We start from the raw sequence: 13,544 nt of genomic DNA, 5'->3' as shown, positions 1-13,544 counted from the left end.
GATCGAATGCCTAAAAAGCTAAGTATTATATCCGTGATGATCTGTGAATATCTGTGAGGGGAATCACGATGTCAGCTTAACATCGTGATGGCTGTCAGCCATCGGCGATGGACGATGGCATCGTCTATCGGCCCAACCCTAGTCAGAACATTCTGTTTTTGCTTCAAATAGGGTTATTATTAAATCAAATTATGTGTATGAAATTATATAACTAAATTATATGAAATTATATAAATGATATGTATATGAATTATATAATTAAAATTAAATAACTGTAATTACAGATTTAGGTTAAATAAAGATGTCAGTCTTTATTTTTAATTTTTTTTAGGACAGCAGTAGCTCTAGCAGCAAATCAACCATCCACATCAAAAGCTGCAGGACAGCCCACAATTCAGCAAACATTTCAGAAACAAATCAAGGAAAAAAATAAACAAATACTGCTGTTCCAAATATTCTGTATGTTGCTCAAAAATAAAATATATTGTGTTCAGTGGAAAAGTTTTTTACCCAGACATTTAAAAAAAAAAATCAAATTTTAGAGCTGTAACAACAATACCGTGACACCGTGAAACCATGATATTTTTTGCTTAAGGTTATCATACCGTCAAAATCTCATACCGGCCCATGCCTAATGTGGAGTACTTTTTATGATGGATGGATGCACTTTATTGGACTTCAAAATCTCAACACCCATTCACTGCCACGAAAGAGCCAGGACATTTTTTAATATAACTCCAATTGTATTCGTCTGAAAGAAGAAAGCCCTATACAACTAGGATGGCTTGAGGGTGAGTAAATCATGGGGTAATTTTTTTATTTTGGTGTGAACTATCCCTTTAAGCAAGCAGGTTTTATCCAGCGGGTTAGTTAAGCAAAACTGTGAACAATTAATAATTTTGAAATGCAAAAATGTGTGAAACATTCCAACAGACTCCTTAAATGGCGTAAACTGAATGAGAAAAAAGTCTTGCTTAACAGAAGCTTCAGATTTATCAAAAGTTTCACTTTCCCAGAGTTCACTTCCACACTGTGTGAACAGTAGCCTGAGGGAATCAACCACTGCCCTTTTCCACAATGCCCCAGTGCGTGTGACACAGTATCTCATGATCTCCCACAGAAAATTAATGAAAGGACGACGTGTAAACACTTTTTCTCCAAGCCGTTTACCAGAGTCTTCTCAATACATGAGCAATCATACAAGCTGTGCCCTCAAAATCCATCAATGAAACCCCAAGAGTGTGTATCTGTTTCTTGTCTATACTACCAGCATGCATCCTCCGACCTCTGGGCTAAGGTCACAAAGGCTGCACAAAGCATTGACCCATGGGTCAAAACAGTTCATAAGGGCCAATATTTGTAATTGCGGTCTTTCTCCAGTGAACGATAAGGTCAGGAGTAAACAGCTTGACTCAATACCATACTACTGAATAAATTCACCTCAGTGTGAAATTACTGCATTTTTTGTACCAAAAGACTAAATTAACTTCTATTTTGTGACAGACCAGAAATGAAAAAAAGTGAAGAAAATGAAAAAACATCTGACAGAATGTGTCTATCTTGGCAGCTTTATTCATATTTACTGCATAAGAAAGGCTACATCTGGGAATATGAAACCTAGAAAGCGATATACAATTAAATAGTACAACAAAAACAAAGCAATACACCAATCCTATCCAAGTGCATAGACAACTATGACTGCTATATTCCTGAACAGTGTAAACACTGTCTTCTGTGGTTCTATCAAAACATTTCTACGTTTGATTAAGTGGTCTGATGTGTCAAATTATGGCTCCACCAATGGCATTCAACAGCACAATGGAAGACGTTGAAATCTTTGGAACTTCAGCATGTTAGTCATCCCACACTGTTCAAGCTACAAACAAGAACGTGACCTCAAATATGCAGCTTATAAGGAAACATGCTTTTGCTTTTCTAAATGACTGTACTTAATAAATTACCATAGTACAATACTATAGGCATGCATTGAAGGAGATACTTGAGCCATATCCAGAGATCAGAATATCACTTGGGGTGGACTATTTTGATTTGGGCCCGTAAGTAACCACCTAGCACTGCTCAGACCACACTAGCAAGCAACCACACAGAAATGCACTTAAAGTAGGGCCCTATGATTTCCGCAAAGCTTAAAACGGACAGAATTGCGGAATCCAGTAATAAAAATGGAATTTACTGTATAAATGAATAAATCAAAAGTAGGTCAGTACACTTAAATCAAAACGCAATATAGACTAATATCTGTAAATATTAGGCTGCAAAAATACTATTTAAATATGAATTCTGCATGTTCTGCGTCTCTGTGTGAATGAATGGCGCAGACGCACCGTTTCGTTTACTACACACATACTGAAGCGCGCGCTGATTTCTGCCTCTGCTGCCTCAATATATGAGTACACAAACACATGAACATTATCTCTAGAACTGCTCTGAGAGTCACTTCATGAGCATTTTACCGTTTCTTGTGAGAAAAACTCGTCATATCACATACAAACAGAAACTTAAATGTCTTCACAGCAGGGGTTTTCCATTGTTTTAATTTTAGTGTTAGTATAACATCATAATACAATGCATATTTTTACTTTATTTATTTAAAGAAGAAACCAATCCAATGAATGGTTGACATTTGAGGCTTAATACTATAGAAAAGCAATAAATGTTTTTCCGTTACAGTGTTTTCAGCTTGTTTATTTTCATGTAAATATATGGTATGCAGTAGGGCTGTGCAATTAATCGCATGTGATTGTCATGCGCATCTCATCAGTAAAGCCGGTTCCGTGATTGGTAGTAAATCGCCATCACCTGCTTTCAGATGGAGCGGCATTTACTGCACAGAGTCGTAGTTCACTGACAATTAGGCAATATCGCGTTCATAATCGCAGAAAAATCGCATTCGATTATGAACGCGATATTGCTTGTCAGTGAACTACGGCTCTGTGTATTAAATGCCGCTCCATCTGAAAGCAGGTGATGGCGATTTACTACCAATCACGGAACCGGCTTTACTCATGAGATGCGCTTGACAATCGCATGCGATTAATTGCACAGCCCTAGTATGCAGTTGCTTCAAACTGGTATAAACATCATTCAGTGTAAATTGTGATAATCGTAATTAACAAATCGCAATTACAATTTCAAGGGAATAATCAACAATTATGATTTTTGTCATAATCGTGCAGCCCTAATTAGTCATTCCGTGAAACACAATTTTGGTCATACTGCCCACCCCTAGTGGATCTGTATCCAAACCACATTTGATGTATCAATTCAGTCAAGCTGTCAGTGGTGAGAGTTAATATGTTTGACCAAGAGAAACATGTAGGCTCCAAGATCTAACCAGCTGCAGAGCTGATTTCTACCTTGAAGTCCACATGAGTCTTCAGCACGTATAAATACCGCAGACGGTGATGATGATGGTGAAACAGCAGCATAAGTGGAGAAATAGTAATAACTTTATCTTTGACACGTTTGCCATCGACAACATGTTCTCTGCAATCATAATCACCTTGATCCTTAACATAATCAGCATCTGTCAAACATCAACAGCAACAATCTTCTAATAACAAGTCTCCAGGGTAAAATTCCTGGCAACTGTACAAACCTTCTAAAGTTGACCAAACAATGACTTCCATGACCGACCCATTTCCCAACACTCCATGCTCCCTGAGCAGTAACCCAGCAACAGATCCACAACACAGCTATAGAGTCCCGTCTAATCACATAGCACCACCTGAACCCTCGGACACACTCTGTTGGTCTTCCCTTTTATTTTGCTTACTTCCGATCCCAGAACGAGCCCCCTCGGAGTGTCCTCCGACTGTGAGGAGAGGTGAGAGGAAATGAGTGGAGAGCTGGAAAATGTGAATGGGGGGAGAGAATCATTCCAACAATGAGACCCATAGAGCCGCACCCTCCACCCCCCAGTGCCTTACACTTCTGCCAAGTTAAGTTCATCTGGAAAAACACTGGAAAAGAATGGCAAAATCAGTGGAGGTGTGGTTCTGGAACCGCATAGGCACTTGTGGGAAAGATTCTGTCATCTTGACTTTGATGAGAGCTGGCATGCAACTACCACTAAAGGTTTTAGAGTATAGCGCTGTAAATACGCTGATGTCCCATGCTTTCCGGCATTATTTATATTCAATGGCACAATTTTCATCGATTGTACTTGACGTACACATGCAAAATAGACCTTAACACACAATACCACATTGTCCTCCGCTACCATACACTACAAATCCACAGAGTACTAGAGCTGACAATAACACAATCCACACCCGAGACCTTTCACAAGCAGCACCCGGCCAGACGATGAACCATTCAATGAGGACTCCTCACAAGGACAAGCCTGATTAACGTTCCTCTATTCAACCCAAACAGCCTCACCGGGAACAAAAGATACAGCACTACATTTCTTCCTTTTACCTGCTGGCCTGTGAATGAAAAAAGAGCTAATTTCAACTGCTCAAACCATAGTCAACACTGATCCTTGCAATTAAAATTATTGAAGGAGCTCATAAATTATCTTTGTGTTAAAGACAACATGATTCACAATGAAAATAACTTCCATAATGTGGAGTATTCTTTATGAAATTATGTTATTCCCCTGAAACAAAGTCTTGGTTATGTCACCAGAATGGTTTTTAAGAAAGTAAGTTAGGTCCATTTGTATTTTCTGTTGTCTTTAAAGAGAGAGTTCACTCAATTCTGTAATAATTTTCTCACCCTCATGCCATTCCAAACCTATATGTCTTTCTTTTTGCTGTGGAACACAAAATATTTTTAAGGATGTTTCAAGTGTTTTTTCATCCATTCAGTGAAATCAATCAAAGATTCTGTTATAAAAGGTACCCTGGGGAAGTGGGGGAAGTATGATGTCTCCTGGGTAACCCAGCCTACCAATGGAGAACCCAAAGGTTTAACTAAAATTAAACAGTACAGCTATAAAAAACACCCACAGCTTCACGTTCATTTCTAGACAAACTCTACACTGATTTTCACCACTGACAATGAGCCATGAACTGTTTTGTCTCCTGGTCCATCAACAAAACATTTCCTGTGGAATTCCAACCAGGCCTGTTATTCTTGGAGATGAAACAACTGCAACAACAGAAAGAGGGAAAGCGCTTGCTAATTGATTTGCCGAGGGAAAGGGGGAGTCGGTCTAGTTAATACAAGACAGCTTATCGTTTAGGGCTCTTGAATCATGTTAAAGGCAAGTTACCAGCTATTACAATGAATAACATTAAACTGGGCAAACATTACCTGGTTAGACTAACTTGCAAGAAGCTTTATCTCTCCATCCATTGTGTGTGTAATGACTAGGCTTATTGTGCAGAAAACACCACGCTTTATCAGATCAGTACGGCTTAGTTCAGAACTCTTTATGTTTTGACTGAGCTGTCTTAATACGGTAAAAAACATTAATTTATCAAACGAAACTGATACTAAACCAAGCAAATCAACCACAGCTCATTAAGATGCGAACTAATTACTCGGAATCAATTCCATAAGTGAAGTGAATAATTTTTTTTCAATTATAGGCTAACTAATGAACCATATGTAATAAACATTATAATCAAGAGCCTCAGAAATCAGCTACACAAAACGTCACCCAACAGAAACCATTTTAAAATGTTCAGTTTGGCTGCCAACATTATCGGTCTGCCACCAGTATTTTTCCACTGTCCCAAAGAACATTACGATCCTATTGAACAATTAAGCGGGAATTTTGGAAAACTCTTCTTGAGAATTCTTGAGCTACATTAGATTTATTCACCCCAAAACCTATAGCTCACCTTAATTTTTTTATGTCTTTTTCTACAAAACATAAAAGGAGATATTTTGCAGAATGTTCAAGCTGCTCTTTTCCATATAAAAGTAAACTGGGACCAGTGGCCGTCAAGATCCATAAAGGACAAAAAAAGCATAAAACTATTCTTATGACTCATGAACTATTTGTTCTAAAGCAATACAATAGTGGAAGAGTGTAATACTAACTTACTCAAAAAACCTCCCAAATATGGGCATCATAATCAGTCATAAAATATGCGAGAAGCAACATCAAATTGGGGTTCTGATGACCAAAGTTTCCATTTTGGATTAACTATACCATTAACTATAAATAGATGATTGATTTTAATCCTGGACTGATATCCTTTACCATATCATTAGGATATCACAACATCATTAGCACTTTGCTAATGCCCAAGTACTAAGGCCTACAGGCCTATTTAAGAGTATTAGTTTAATCTTAAAATGCTTATAGCCAGATTAGCCAACCATCCACAACAGTCAAACAACAATCTCCTGCCTTTTCACTATTTCAGTTTTGGAGGACAGCCCAAATATCCCAAGACATAATGGCCCAATGTAATCCAAAGCCATTTGATAATGATCCCCCCTTAACAGCAGGCCCGTGATCCAGCTAAAAAATACACACACACACACACTTTCAGAAAGCATGATTTTAATTACACTCTCTCTGTGAAAATACATAATACACAATACACAAATACATCTACAAGAGGTAAGCTGCTATGACTCACATAAATTACCCAATCATATTACCTCATACCAGCTTCAGAGAAGTTTAGAATGAAGTTGGTTGCTGCTCCAGGTTTTTACAGCATCTTGAAAGTGCTGCTTTCAGTGTACTTTGTCTCAATCAATCAATCTATTATTAATGGGGCGCCACAGAATTTCTTAGTCCGATTAAAAGGAAATGCTCAGACTTAGCATTCATGCAACAGTTCTCTGAGCTCCTGTCTGATCTTGAAAAACACCCACTACATGAATCAAACCATCATTTCTAACATTCAGAAAGCTCTATTTACTGAATTGCCCATAATTCAAAGCATGAGGTCACCAGGAGTATGAAACATATTGGGCAATAAGCAAAACACAGCTGCTTTGTGCTTGTGCTTTTCTAACAAGAAACGTGAGGAATCCTAATACTAGGGATGCCCAAAACATAATATTTTCAAAATCGACAAGTTGGTAGGTTGTTTTGTATAATTATGGTGGTGTTAGTCTGTTTAGACTATTGTTAACCTCAGACAGTATCAATGGTGACATGTATAGTGACACCTTATGAATATGTAGATATTAGTAGACAGTAGTAGCAATTCTTTAACAGACAAACTTAAAGACGCATTGTTTCTAAGAGTAAGTGTAAACTGTCTAAATGGCAGCTAGCTTGATAGCTAGCATGCTAAAAATATCAAAACTAAAAATTCAACCACTTAGTTGTTGGACTATTTCACGTACCACCAGCACAGAAACTGCGGCATCTTGTATGAAATATTTCTTTTTATTTGTTTTTGGGATCATCAAGAGTCAAAGCCAGCCTTCCTGACATGAATTTACATTTTCAGCTGATTGTTTCTTCCTCCATTTTATTCTTGTTTTGTCGTCTGCGTGTGGTGTCACTGGATTTTATCAGATGTAGCTGGCAAGCAAAAAGCTGCATCCCAGATTGTGACACTTAGAGGGAGAGCTAATTATAACCTCACATATGGGATATACAGCCAGAGGAAAGCAGGTGTTAGCTGTATTTTCTCCTTCCCGATGATATGGAATTTTTTTTTTACAGTTTCACAACTTGAATAAGTTTTCAGTTTAATGCAAAGAGCATGGCCAACTATAATTTCAAGCATGATTTCATACAATTCACTTGGCAAATTGACCAGTTTTTGAAAACCAACAGTAAGAATATGGATGTAATTGAACAATCTATACTCTAGATACACAATCACACATTTGACGTGGTCATACAAGCAATTCTGAGAGATATAAATAATAGGAAACTTGTTTTTTCCAAGATACGTTGATGCTCACTACATCTTTACATCACCCATCTGAAAAAAAGAGGCTGAAAATAATCAATACACATAATGAGCAATAACCTTTACCATCAAGCTCTCTGTCCATTAATCATGCATTTTAATTCCCATCGTGCCCTTTCATCACAAAAACACACATCCTTTCTCTTGTGTCAGGTCAAGTCAGAGTACCAGAGGCCTTTCCACCGGTCAGACTTCATGAATCAGAAGGAAGCAACCAAATTAGACTGTTTAAAGGAATAATGTGCCCAGAAATATCAGTAGCCCCTCACTGCAGAACACAAGATCCAGAGGGCGTGGTTGGATCCACATCTAGGGGGTGGAGATGAGTAGGTTTAGGGGTGGAGAGATGGGTGGGTTTAGGGATCAGGGGGTGGAGACAGGTAGGTATATGTAAGGTGGGAGGAGTTGGATCTGGATCCAACCACGCCCCCTGGATCTTGTGTTCTGCAGTGAGGACCATCTCAGAAATATCAATCTCATTCATGGATGAATTGATATTAAAATTATGGCTGATACTGATAGGACAATGATTATTTTCAAGTTATGGCCAACATTTAAATTATTTCTTTATTTTTTATGAATAAAGTAAAAATAAAACGTGAAAAAACGAAAGAATAATTTTAAAAGACAAGTACTGTCTGAAAAATTTAATCTCAAAATTAATTTTCTAAAGATTATTATCAGTGTTAACTAATTAAATTATAAGTGTTATTTAAGATTATCTTAGTTAATGTTAGATGATGCAAAGGTATTCTAAATGTAAAAGTAGGAGAAATGAGCATGAACAATGAAATATCCTATATCAGCCAATACCAAAAATGTAAATAAATTAATTTAATTAAATTTGGGTGAACTTTTCCTGTAAGAATCATTCAAGAAATAAAGATCTGTTCAAATCTGATAACAATCAATCTGAATAAATATTGAATCCACTATTACTTAGAAATTATATATCAATCATAAGTCATAAACATATAAATTATACAAATATATATATATATATATATATATACATATATATATATAAAATTCCATAAAAATCCATGTGTCTCCTTAAGAACAAAATATAATATTAAAAGTTCAGCAGCTTGACCTCATATGACTGTGACTAATCCAGCGCATACAGAAACATTCCTTTTTCCTGTCAAACAGCAGTGCTAATGTCCTTTTCCTTGCAGTAGTGACGGCAGCCTCCCTTAGTGCATCATCTGACACGGATTCAAAAAATTGCAATGCAATTTATGTTAAATAAATGCAAAAGTTAATGCATTCCAGGTCAACACAAACTTAATTGTTTTATAAAAGCAACTAAGCTGGTAGAAACAAGGGCATGATTGATTGAGATTGTTAAAACTATGTCAAAGTGCATATTATTTGTGTCACAGTCACACTGCATGCACCATCCTGCCTCACGTAACTCCGCTCATGTGCACGTGATAGTGGTGGCAAAGAAATTAAATGCACTTTCATTCATTCGGATTACATTTAAACTGTATTGATCGCACCAAATGATCAAATCCAGATCTATTGATCTGGCTTAAACTGATTATGCCTAATAGGAAAACATGATCATCTTTGCTAGTTCAGTCTCTTATATACTAATATTCACCGCTCTAACATAACGTACATTCATTCATTGTGAGCTGTCATGTCTTTGAAGTACAGTACGGATTCCAAGGGGTGTGGCGCTGCACTGGAGAAAAACACGGATTTCTTCAAAGAGCCTGAACTGCCTTATATGGATATGACTTCCACACAGTCCATATATCCATTTATATGTGATTACCCAAGACAATAATCCATTCAAGCTATTAACAGTCGAGAAGACTGCCATTAAAGTGCATATAGCATGTGATGCTTTGATATTGCTTGCTGAAAAACAGAGGTGCGTGTTACTCTAAAGCAAACATGAATACATTATGTTGTAGCCAAGAATGCATTTTGTAGTCAGGGTTCAATGCATCATCTCGTGATAGATTTGTTACCTGCCTATAGCTTTCCTTAGCTTATCACAACAATGTTTGTTATAATGCTCTTGCAATCAAGCAGCTATTGGACTAATATGACAGTTTAATATAACGGCAGTTACAATTAATCTACAAATTACCACAAGCCATGTTCTTGATACAACAGTACAGCTTCAAGAGACACATTCCATCACGGATATTACATACACAATTAAAACCTACCAAATTCATCATATCACATACAGTCTTTTTTGAATTCAACACGGCTGCTTGAAGCAGATGAAATATCAAGGGTGTGGCCTATTATTTTACTATAAAGAAAGTAAAAAAAATCCCTGAATAAGTAATTTTGAAATATGTACATATACTGTATGTAGATCATAACTACACTGAGTTAAGTTGGGATTTTTCTGTATTTTATTATTTATTATTTTATTAGTTTTATTAATAATGTTATTTATTATCATTTCATTTGTTCAGTTTGTTTTCAGTTTGGTTTAGATGAAGTTTAGCGAAAAAATGTGTAAAAAATGTAAAGAATAAAATAGATTCAACTACATAAATAGATTAATAAACTAAATAAATAAAGAATACATCAACCAGTACAGTACTATAGTGAGTAGAACTAAAATAGGTTGATAAAATAAAAAAAAAACTACATACATAAATTCATTAAAATAAAGTAATAAACAAACAAACATCTAAATTAATATAGTGAGTAGAAACCATATTAATGTAACAATGGAAGCTAAATACTTAAATATACTTAAAATATTTTATATATAAAATAATTGTTTCACAGTATAAATTGGGTCTTTTGACATGAAAATACATAGCTGCCTTTTAAATGTTATTACGTGTTTCCCTGGCATGAGGATGACAATAAAAGAAAATATTTAAACACCCTGATTCAGATCATAAAAATTAAATCTTTTAAACCCCAAATATACTTGCAAATTCTTTAAAAACACAATTAATCCACATCTTGAATAAAATAGTTTTTTGAAACACCTTTTATTAAAACTAGATTTGTGTGCGTATATGTTTTATTAGTAAGCCTAACATTTCTTTTATTCAGCAATTAAAGCAACTTACGTTTCGCCCAATCAGTCAAATTCTGGGTTCCCTCCAAAACGCTCTTACCCAATCAGCTTGCTCAGCAGTTTTTGACTCATTATGAATCGAATGTGTTCGAATCAAAAGGTTCTGTTAAACAGTCAGTGAGTAGTTAACTCGGATCACTGCGACTCGGTCATGTTCGAGGAAAACGCCATGAATTCGAACGGAACGTAAGACTAACGTGCTACTCTTAGTATTTATGTGATGTACAGTCAATATATGGCATAAATAATAACAACAATATGCTATTCTATTTCAAAGTCAATCACGGTTCTGGGTTCTGTAAGTCGCCGAGTTGTTGACTCAAGAGGCGCTGGGACCGATTCTTTCAGACCAGTTTGGTGAACCGGTTCAATGAAAAGATCCGAATAACAAAAAGGGTTCGTTCACATCGCTACATTCAAGTCTTTTGCAAACAGCTTGCGTTGGCACCTTGCATGTAAATAGGCCGTAGGCTAGGCTATATCATTTCCAAAGACATCCATCCATCATCTGGTAGAGAGAGGCTACGCGACCCCGTTCCTCGATGTCAATACCAACCCAAAATCTGCTTGACTTCCAACAATTTATCCAGAAAAGGTAAAACTGTGTCAAGCAACTCTACATCCACTGAGAATAGCTGAAATTATCCTTACGAGAATAACATATTTAAAAATGTCAACAGGCGAAATTATGACAGATTATCAATATGCACGGTAAATCCATTCACATGCGATAAAGAATAAATTACTGGCTTCAAATTCACTGACAGATTGCAGAATTCAAACATCACGCCGCAAGAGACTCAACACCGCCCATTCATTCGGCTCCATCATAACATGTCCACCTTAAATCAACACCAAAGCGGCTTGAACTCAGAGCGAAAGAGAAACTACACGTGCGATGCCTCAAAACGGCTCATTTGCAAATAAGAAAAAGGGAAATATCAGGATTTCTTACCTGAAAGGCAGCACGCGCTCTCTTGCGCGAGAGATGATTGAGTTGATTTAGAGGCAGCGCGAGCTGAGCTGCGGTCCTGCCTCTGGAACACGAAGCCCCGCCCCTCTTGTTACTAGGGTCCCCTATCGAGCCGATAGGACGTTCAGATAGATCCTTCAGCTGAAGTGCGATTATCGAACGATTCGTTGCCTACTATGAGTGTTACACACCCAGATATTAAACTACAGGCGTACATGCATGCCTTTGTGTGTGTGTACGCGCGCGCAACTTGAGTTTATCTCTAAACCTGGACCTTTAAATGTGCATAGTGAAGAAGCAGGAATAATTGGCAATATCCACAAAATCAAAACCAAGATATGAAAATTCGTGTGATATGTATGTATGTATATATATATATATATATATATATATATACATACACACACACACACTGTAAAATATTGTGTGTGTGTGTATGACTTTATTTTTATTTAAATATATAAAAAATATATAATTTAATGGTAGCAAATTAATAATTGTTACATTAAAAAAATATTTTACACAATATGTACAAAAATGTTTACACAATATATTTACACAACTGTCTGTACATTTTGAAACTGTGAAAATAATGCAAAATATCTTCCATTTCTGTTTTCAGCAGATGCTGATATTCTCAGAAAGGCCAAATATCAGTCCACCTGCACTGAATATATATTATAAATTAAATTAAAATATATAATAAATATTTTATACATAATTGCTTTTGCAAATATTTTAAACAATATTTACACAAACAAACAAACAAATAAATAAATAAAAGAGAGAGTCTACGCTCTAGAACTGTGGAAATAATGCAAAAATAATTGCAATTTCTGTTTTTAGCAGATCCAGACATTCTCAGAATGGCCAAAAATCAGACAAATATCATTCCATCTGCACTAAAATTATTTTGAAACAATTTTCACTCAGAATTTTTTTTACTAATAATTACATAGAAATGGCAAGTAACACACAGAATTAATCATAAAATTTTGAAGTACAAAAAGTTTTTTTTTGTTGTAGAAAGACTGAAAGAGTATTTTTTGGTAAAACATACTCTTAATAATATTTGCTTTATCTATAATTTTTTAAAATCATGTTTTTACAGTGTGTACTAATCGAAATGTGTTTTACTGATATTGCGTGTTATTAACTACTGATACCTTTTTGTTTTTTTGATGAAGGCTCCATTACTGAGGCTAGTTATATCTGAGACAATATACATTGTGTATTAGAGACTGTGTATTAGAGATAATGTACTCTCAAATGCATAATATTTAACTTAACATTTGAGTGTTGCTTTTACAACTTAAATGTAGAAAATAGGCTAGGAGTCTCACTTTCAGAGAGATGCTCTGGTTCAGTATGTTAGTGATACTCAGAGAGAGCTGTCATCAAACATTTATAGGCCGGTCCCTGAAGACTTCACAGACGTCTGTCTGCAGTCTGTCTTGTACATAGTGTGACCTTTATTGCAGTGACCGGTCTGGGACGTTATGAAGTATGTATGGAGTATTTCTCCTGAGGCGTATGGTCTCAAATGAGCTCTGATTTGGTTTCTGTTGGTCTTTGTGTGTGTGTGTGTGTGTGTGTGTGTGTGTGTGTGTGTGTGTGTGTGTGTGTGCGTGTGAAC

The 13,544-nt window shown here is 36.1% G+C and overlaps 1 protein-coding gene across 1 annotated transcript in view; it reads right to left on the bottom strand.

Annotated features, from left to right (window-relative positions):
- Nucleotides 1-11,948, bottom strand: part of LOC107703225 (talin-2-like) — a 175,722-nt gene extending 163,774 nt beyond the window's left edge. The window contains exon 1 of the mRNA XM_016505777.1: nucleotides 11,891-11,948. The gene's annotated coding sequence lies outside the window, so the exon portion shown is untranslated. The remainder of the gene's footprint in view (nucleotides 1-11,890) is intronic.
- Nucleotides 11,949-13,544: the final 1,596 nt, after the last annotated feature.

The sequence above is a fragment of the Sinocyclocheilus anshuiensis genome, unplaced genomic scaffold (assembly GCF_001515605.1).
Source record: "Sinocyclocheilus anshuiensis isolate Anshui unplaced genomic scaffold, SAMN03320099.WGS_v1.1 scaffold1597, whole genome shotgun sequence".
Classification (NCBI taxonomy): Eukaryota; Metazoa; Chordata; class Actinopteri; order Cypriniformes; family Cyprinidae; genus Sinocyclocheilus; species Sinocyclocheilus anshuiensis.
The sequence above is the reverse complement of the archived record's forward strand: the minus strand, read 5'-3'. Positions and strand labels throughout refer to the sequence as shown.